At 37.0% G+C, this 9,662-nt stretch overlaps 1 long non-coding RNA gene across 1 annotated transcript in view; it reads left to right on the plus strand.

Annotated features, from left to right (window-relative positions):
* LOC108405176 (uncharacterized) overlaps window positions 1–7,046 on the plus strand; it is a 44,363-nt gene extending 37,317 nt beyond the window's left edge. The window contains exon 3 of the long non-coding RNA XR_001855107.3: window positions 6,720–7,046. This is a non-coding gene — a long non-coding RNA (uncharacterized lncRNA). The remainder of the gene's footprint in view (window positions 1–6,719) is intronic.
* Window positions 7,047–9,662: the final 2,616 nt, after the last annotated feature.

Genomic DNA, 9,662 nt, shown 5'->3' on the forward strand with positions numbered 1-9,662 from the left:
CTGAAATCTCATGTGAGCCTCCTTAGAATTTAAAGACTACTTTGCTAAGACAGGATTAGGCAAGATAAAGGAAAAAGCAAGAAAATGAACACAAACACAGACTAGACCAGCCGTGGAGTCAAGGGATGTGTAATTTCCAATACAAAAAGATTTAATTATGCCATCATGACCAAAATCACTTATTAAGTGCCCATTTATATGTGATGCTGGACTGGGAAGATACACAGAAGAAGTCAGACTCGGTCTCAGCCCACTAGACAGACAATAATGAAACAGAAAGATATTCAGAATGGGAATTAAATACATTAATGAATATTTACAGTCAATGCAAATGTAGCCCCCACAGAGCAGACCTGAAACTCAAATGACTAGAGAGCAAAGCTCTGGACTGTTCTCACTTGGATGCAGGTGGGGGAGGCTGTTTGGATCTCTTATTCTGTTTGTGACAGGCATGCTATTTGACCCTTGGGAAGGGTGTGTGTCTATGGCAGAGGGTGCAGTCTCATGACTTTCACAGCCTTTTCGCAGACTTTTCTGCTCCAAACCAGAAAGACACAGCGAGTCATTGCCTCTCCCTGCAGCATGCACTAATATAGTTCACAGAAGGTGTCTGGAAGAGGAGTGAGAGAGAGAAAGAGGTGCTCTGTTGGAGGAAATGGAAATTGGAACAGCCATTATTGAAAACAGTATGGAGATTCCCCCCAAAATTATAAATAGAACTACCATATGATCTAATATTTATGCTTCTGGATATTTGTCCAAAAGAATTGAAATCAGGATCTTAAAGAGATACTAACACTGTTATGTTCATTGCAGCATTATTCACTAGAGCCAAGATGTATAAACACTTTAAATGCCCATTGATTGATGCATGGATAAAAAGAATGTATACACAATATCATTCAGCTTTATGAAAGAAGGGGGTCCTGTCATCTGTGACAACATGTGTGGACCTTGAGGACCTCATGATAAATGAAATTAACCAGTCACATACTGCATGATTCCACTCATATGAAGTACCTAAAATAATCAAACTCATAGAAGCAAAGAACAGAATGGTGGCTGCCAGGGGAAGGGCAGAGCAACAAATGGGAAGTTGCTAATTACAGGTATAAAGTTTCAGTTATGCAAGATGAGTAAGTTTGAGAGAGATCTGCTGCACAACATTGTGCCTGTAGATAACAATACTGTATTGTACACTTAAAAATCCGTTAAGAGAGTAGATTTCATTTTAAGTATTCTTACCACAGTAAAAAAGAGAAAGTGTTCTGGTATGAATAATAAAGTATATGATCACTCTCCATCTAACCCATATCTCCCCTTGGCATGACTTACAAGACTCTGAATGATATGGCTTTGGCATTCCTTCCCACTGTCATTGCCCATCTCCTTTCCCTGCTCTTTTAACTCCAGCCTTTTTCACTTGTGCACTCTGCTATACCCCACCTCTGGGTGGCTCCAACTGGAATATGTTCCCTGCCTTCACTGGCTCACCCCTCCTGTCTTTTGGTTCCTAGATTTCTTTCTTATCTCTCCCTCTGGAAAGTCTTTCCTCACCATCCCAGCCTAGGTTCACAGCACTCTGTACTTCCTCCATCATGACACATGACACATTGTGATTGCCCAGGAAGGTGTCTGTACCCCTGCTAGACTATGAACTCCATCCAGACAAGGACTGTGCTCTGTTCACCTTTCTGTGCCCAACACCCAGGGTAGCTTACATTCTGTACACTTTGGTCTCTTAGGAGATATTTGTGGGAAAAGTGAAAGTGTATAGAAAGTTGACATATAATCTCTATATGTGTTCTATAGTTTGCTAATGCTGTACGAGAGTCAGAAGGATGAATTTAACAGTAAATTTAAAATGATTACCAGGCACTTCAAGTACAAAACTGCCTGAATAGACAGTGAATGCTGGTTATAACTTGGAGTGGGTTGTGCAGCCTTTGTGGGGAAGAAAGGACTTGAAGACTGAATTGACTTGAGAAGACTAAAGAAAGCAAGGACAGGTCCATGAGAACAGTGGAATAGGCCAAGTATGCCGACCAGAAGGCACAAGGAATGCTTAAGGGACAGTGAGCAGAGGAATCTTCAAATATATTTAAGTAACCCATAGGAAGGAAAGGAAATATAAACACAGAAACAAGAAGCAAAGGAAACAAACAAAAATCGAATAATAAAATGATATTCTTAAGCCTGAACCTATTAATAATAATCTAACATGTAAATGGCCTAAATACACCAATTAAGAGACTGGCAGAGTGAACAGAAAATGATCCAATTACACTGTCTACAAGAGGCTCATTTTAAATGCAACAGCATATATAGATTGAAAGTAAAAGGATAGAAAAAGTTATACCATGTGAACATTAACTTTTTAAAAATGTAGGAGTAGTTATATTAATATAAAATAAACTTGAGAGCAAAGAAAATTACCAGTGATAGAGGAGGTAATTATATAATGATAAAATAATCAATTCACTAAAAAGACATAATAATCCTAAATGTATATGTACAAAACAACATACAACATCAAAATCTTTGAAGCAAAATCTGACAGAGCTTAAAGGAAAATTTAGGTCAATCCACAATTATACTTGGAAACTTCTACACTACACTCAAAAACTGATGGACCTACTAGACAGAAAATTGGCAAACATGAAGAACAGAATATAATCAACCAATAATTTAATTGACATATATAGAACATTCTACTCAACATCAGTAGCATGCACATTTTTGAAGTACCCATGGAAAATTTCAAGTGCCCAAGTTACACTAAATCTCAAGCCATTAATTAAGACTCAACAAATTTAAAATAATTGAAGTCATATATACTATATTTCCTTTTTTCTTGAAGTATAGCTGATATACAATATCATATTGGTTTCGAGTATAAAGCATAGTAATGACAGTTATCTACATTATTAGATGATCACTCCAACTAGTGTAGTTGCTATCTGTCAACATAGAAAGATGTTGCAGAATCATTGACTATATTCTCTGGACTATACTTTCATCTTCATGACTAATTTATATCATGATTGAGATTTTGTGCCTCTATATCCCCTTTGCCTATTTTACTTTTCCTCCCCTCCCCCTCCCCCATGGTAACCACTAGTCATTTCTCAGTGTCTCTGAGTCTACTGCTGTTTTGTTCATTTTGTTTTGCATTATTTTGTTTTTTTTTAGATTCCACGTATAAGTGAAATCATATGGTATTTGTATTTCTGGGCCTGGATTATTTCACTTAGCATAATACCCTTCTAGGTCCAGACATGTTGTCACAAATGGCAAGATTTTTTCTTTTTTATGGCTGAATAATATTCCATTTCACTATGTACCACATCTTCTTTATCCATTCATTTATTGACAGATACTTTGGTTCCTTCCATATCTTGGATATTGTAAATAACATGGCAGTAAGTGTTGGGGTGCATATATCTTCTCAAGTCAGACATTTTGTTTTTGTTGAGTAAATTCCTAGAAGCAGAATTACTGAGTTGTATGGTATTTCTGTTTTTAGTTTTTTGAGGAACCTCCATACTGCTTTCCAGAGTGTCTGCACCAATTTACATTCCCACCAAAAGAGTAGGAGGGTTTTTTTTCCTCCATATCCTTGCCAACCCTCATTATATCTTGTCTTTTGGATAGTGGCTATTCTAACTGGTGTGAGGTGGTATCTCATTGTGGTTTTGATTTGGATTTCCCTGATGATTAACAATGTGGAGCATCTTTTCATGTGCCTGTTGGCCATCTGTATGTCTTCTTTGGAAAAATGTCTGATGTGGACCTCTGCCCATTTTTTAATCAGGTTATTTGTTTTTTTGTGTGTTTGTTGAGTCATATGAGTTCTTTATATATTTTTGATGTTAGTCTCTTATAGGATATATCATTTGAGAGTATATTCTATATCGTAGGTTATCTTTTATATTGTTGATGGTTTCCTTTGATGTACAGAAGCTTTTTAGTTTGATGTAGTCCCACTTGTTTATTTTTGCTTTTGTTTCCCTTGTCCAGGGAGACATATCCAGAAAAAAATTACTCATGATTATGTTCAAGAGATTTTTCCTATGTTTTCTTCTAAGAATTTTATGGTTTCTTGTCTTATACTTAGGTCTTTAATTCATTTCAATTTTACTTTTGTGCATTGTGTTAGATAGCAATCTAGTTTCATTCACTTGCATGTAGCTGTCCAGTTTTCCTAACAACATTTATTGAAGAGACCTTCTTTCCCCATTCTGTATGCTTGCCACCTTTGTCATATATTAATTGCTCATATATTCATGGGTTTATTTCTGGGTTCTCTAGTCTAGTCTGTTCCATTGATCTATGTGTCTGTTCTTGTGTCAGTACTGTACTGTTTTAATCACTGTAGCTTTGTAATATAGCTTGAAGTCAAGTAGTGTGATACCCCCAGTTTTTCTCTTTCTCAAGATTGCTTTGGCTATTCATGGTCTGTTGTGGTTCCGTATAAATTTTAAGATGATTTATTCTAGTTCATTGAAAAACACATTGATATTTTGATAGGGATTGCATTGAATCTGTGAATTGTTTTGGGCAAGATGGCCATTTTGACAATATTAATTCTTCCTATTCATGAGCATGGGATAGATTTCCATTTATTTGCATCTTCTTCAATTTCTGTCATCAGGATCCTACAGTTTTCAGAGTACAGTTTTCAGTTTTCACTCCTTGGTTAGGTTTAGTCTTCCTAGTTATTTTATTCTTTTTGATGCATTGGTAAATGGAATTGTTTTCTTGATTTCTCCACTAGTTAATTATCAGTATCTAGGAATGCAACAGATTTCTGTATATTGATTTTGTATCCTATGACTTTTCTGAGTCCATTTGTTAGCTCTAATAGTTTTTTGGTAGAGTCTTTAGGGTTTTCCATATATAACATCATGTCATCTGCAAATAATAACAGTTTTACCTCTACTTTACCAATTTGTATGCCTTTTATTTCTTTTTCTTGTCTGATTGTTATGGCTAGGATTTCCAGTACTATGTTGAATAAAGGTAATAAGAGTGGGCATCTTTGTCTTGTTCCTGATCTTAAAGGAAAAGCTTGTAGCTCTTTACCACTGGGTATGATGTTAGCTGTGGTTTTGTCATATATGACTTTTATTATGTTGATATATGTTCCCTCTATACATATACAGTATGTTTTATGATGATAAGAGAATCAAACAAAAGACCAGTAGTAGAAAGACAACAGGAAAATATCAAAACATTTGTAAATTAAACACATTTAGAAATAATCCATGGGTCAGAGAGGAAGTTTCAAAGGAAATGGAAAAACAAAACATAATGAAAATATAACATATCAAACATGGGGAATGCAGCTAAAGTAGTTACAAGAGAGAATTTTATAGCACTAAATTATTACATTAGAAAAGAGGATAGGTCTCAGGTCAATAATCTAACCTCCTACCTCAAGATACTATAAAAATAAGAGTAAAATAAATCCTAATCAAGGAGAAGGAAGGAACTAATAAAGGTAAGAGCAGAAATACATGAAATTAAAAACAGGAAAAGAAGAGAAAATCAATGAATCAAAAAGTCAGTTCTTAAAAAAATCAATTAAATAGATAAACATCTAACGTGATTGACAAACATTAAAGAAGACACAAAACACCAGTATCAGGAATGAAATGGGATATCACTGCAGATCCTACAACCATTAAAAAGCTAATGAGGGAATACTGTGAACAACTTTACGCTAACAAAATCAATATCTTAGATGAAATGAACTAATTCCTCAAAAAATACAAACTGCCTGAACTTACCAAGATGAAATAGACAACATAAATTGATCTATAACCATTAAAGAAACTGAATTTGTAAGTGAAAGCTTTCAAAAACAGCAATTTCCATGCCTAGGTGGTTTCACTGGAGAATTCTACCAAATATTTAAAGAAGTAACTCTAATTTTAGACCCGCTCTTCCAAAGAATAAATGATTATGGTTGGTGTAAGCCACTAAACTTTGGGGTGGGTTGTTATATAACAATAGATAACTGAAACACTGGGTTGCCTACATTCTTTTCTCATGGCCCTATTCTATTCTGTAAGCTATGCTAGTCAAAATGGAAGAGCTATTATATTAATTGTAGAAAATTCAGCTGGTCTATCTGCAGTTATTCAGTCCCTATAATTGGCATACATTTGACCAATGCCTTACTTACATTGCTCTGTTATTTCTGTTTCTAAATGATTTATCCCTTAGTTCATGCAATGTAGAAACTCTTCCTAGGATACACTGAAGTAAAGTAAATCTCAGAGCATGCTCCGGATACCTCTCATCCCAAAGTCCTTTATCTGTCTGCCTTAGGCCTCTGTTCTCCTCAGAGTGGCCATGGAGCCTGTTGTGCCTTATAGTACAGTGATATCACAGGTTATATATAACAGGTTACAACTGTTACTTATTGTTAACATTTATTGAGCTCTTATTATGTACTAGGAATATTTATGTATTCTTTCATTTAACTTTGACAATAATTCTATAAGGGAAGTACTACTATTGTCCACATTTTCAGGTGAGGAAACTGAGGCTTAGGGGGTACAGTAAGATGAATACTGTACCCAAAAAATTCATGTCTACCCAGAATTTCAGAATGTGATTTAATTTGGAAATAGGGTCTTTGCAGATGTAACTAAAATGAGGTTTTACAAGAGTAGGGTGGATCCCTAATCCTATGATGGGTGTCATTATAGGAAGAAGAGAGGACACATAGAGACACAGAGAGAAGAATCCTTGTGAAGATGGAGGCAGAGATTGGGATGTGTTGCTACAAACCAAGAATTGCCAACAACCACCGGAAGCCAGGAGTGAGGCATGGACCAATTTCTTCCTCAGATCCTGCAGAAGGAACCAACCCTGCTGACACCTTGGTTAGGACTTCTGCCCTCCTGGCCTATGACAGAATACATTTCTGTCCCAGTTTTTGGTAATTTGTTACAGTAACCCTAGAAAACTAATACAGACATGTTAAGTAGTTTGTCCAAAATCATACTGTTAGTAAAGATCACATTTTTGTTGAAGCCATGGCTTAAAACAAGGACTGTCTGATTCCAGAGCCACAATGTTTAACAGATACACTCTCTTCTTTCTTTATAGTTCAAGATCAAGACATTCCCCCATGACCCAGAAATTTCCCCCTTTATTGTATCTTAAGGAAGCATTGAACATCCTTCTTAGCTCTAGGAGCCTGGGGTTTGGTGCTGGAACATTTCATGCCCACTCTATGTGAGTTACACCAATTCCTCTGGTTTAGAGCATAGGTAAAGGTGGAAAGGGAGATGTGGATACAGATACAGATAGATATAAATAAAATTCAGTGTGAAGGAGGGCTTTCTGTCCTGTTTACCTTGTTTCCTAGGTACATGGTGTAGTATTCTTTTGCATCTAACAAAAGTTCAACAGTGTCTGTTAATAAGCTAGAAAATAGTGCCTATCTTTTCTTGAGGGCCTTGTAATCGTATTTAAAAGATTAAGTAAATCTCTAATCCCGTCTGTGCACCTAGTTAAATAAAATGAGGACAGTTTGGAAATTAATTTTTTTTAATGTAGCAATTAGCAGCATGGACTTTGGAATCACTGGTCTGGGTTCAAATCCCATTCCCACCACTTATTAGCTATGTGTTATTGGGCAAGTTGATTTATCCCTCCAAGCCTCCTTGTCTGTATTTTCAGGATCATGGTAATAATAACTATTGCATAGGATTTTGTTAGTATTAAATGAGTTAATGAATACAAATACTTAGCACAGTAGCTGGCGCATACAAAGTGTTCAAGATACGGTGGTTCTGAGAGTTTTAGATGTACATTTCACAAATACATATAGCATGTGCAATGCTAGGATTTTTATATCACATGACTATATAGAGAATCATATATTTTAATTGCTATCAAAGTTGAATTCAGTTATTTTCAATGTACTTTTTGGATTTCTTCATAAAGTTCTCTATTAATGAATCCCTATAGGTCTCATTAAATGTAACTAATTCAGACAGGAAGTTCCAGAATGGCAATTGCTGCCAAGGTCTGGGTGCACTCATTGGGCAGAGGAGGTAAGCAAAAACTCACAGAAAGCTGGTGCGTTCATTAACCACCTGGACACCCATGGTATTGCTACAGTGCCTACACATAATAGATAGTGTTTAAAGGTGTACATGGCCTGAACTGAATTCTTATTAATACCAGTCTCAGAAAATTCTTGGTTGGGGATTGCAAGCAATTCCATTATCTAAAATATTTCTCAGTAAGGAAGAGTTGGGTAATATCACTTAATTGGAAGATACTAGTGATCTGGCTGTGACTGTGTTTGCAGAAGGCATGGCATCTCATCCATTTCTGGGCCTTCAAGATTAAGCAAATGGCTGAAATTCTGATGCTCTGAATGCAAACTCTCTGGTCAGCCAGTTACTTTGATGCAGGTCCAGGTAATTCTCCAGAGTTCTGTTTCCCTTCCTGCAAAATAAAATTCTCCTTCCTCACTTCTCATTTCTCTTGCTGAGTGGAGAAAGTGATATCTTTATGACCCTTAGAGGCAATGCATGATTTAGAATAGCTAAGTAAAGAGAGCCATAAACAATGGTTGGGATGCAGAGCATTTGCCACCTTCTAATTTATTTCCTCTCCACCTGACTTCAGATGGGAAAGAAAAAGTTGCTGTTTATTTGCAAAAACAATATTTTTATGGCTCAACTTTATCAAGCTAGGTTTTTAGTCTAACATAAATTTCTCAGAGATGAACCTCAATACCGTTTAAATTTTCTAAGAGGGAAATATAAACTAAATGAGAATTGGACAAGGTAAATATTCCAATAAAGTCACCTATATAGTGCCCTCTGTTGAGCTTTGGGTCCAGCTGGGCTGAACTTACCTAGAGGAAAGAGGATAGACCCTCTCCCCTGTCCCTCAGACTCTAGTAAGTGGAGCTGTATTGATCTTCCACCTTCTTTATCTTATGGGATGCTTGCTATTTTAGACTTCTTCTCACCACTATTCTGCATGTCTAGGCTGCTATCTTGGTTTGGTTCATCCTCCACCATTCCCAAAAGCAGACCAGACCCTGAGATGGGGATTTTGGGGCAGCTTCTTTGGGTGGTGACTGCCAGCAGCACAGTGAAGGAGAGAGGAAATGAGACAGGGAAGGCAGGATACCAATAAAGGGGACATAGATGAGCCATTCACCTCTGTGGGCAAGTGTGGTGGGCATATTCCCACTGAGGAATTTCTAAGAAACTGTAGAAAGTGCCTCAGAATTGAGAGGCAGGAAATGAGGGTATTTACCTGCCAACTCCCATCTATCTTTGGTTGAATTAACTTCCTGGACACTTCCAGTCTGTCCTGCAGGGGAGCAGAGCATTCTCTTATGAGCCAGAGAAAGCCCTTGGGCAGTCAAGGTGTTTGCCATAGAGTCTTGTAGATGTGCAGTGACAATAAAGAAACTGTCCACTGAAGCTTCCTGGGTGGGTCAAGGGAATATGGATGGGGAACCAACAACAGTGGTAACACTTAACTATCCTGCTTCCTTTTCCTCTGCTCATCCACCTCCCACCCTAATAACAAGCCTACTCATCTTGCCTTGCAAATCATTCCAATCAGCTCAGCTCCATCCAGCAGCATTTCCTATCATTTCACACTGCCCCACC

The sequence above is a fragment of the Manis javanica genome, chromosome X, assembly GCF_040802235.1.
Source record: "Manis javanica isolate MJ-LG chromosome X, MJ_LKY, whole genome shotgun sequence".
Lineage (NCBI taxonomy): Eukaryota > Metazoa > Chordata > Mammalia > Pholidota > Manidae > Manis > Manis javanica.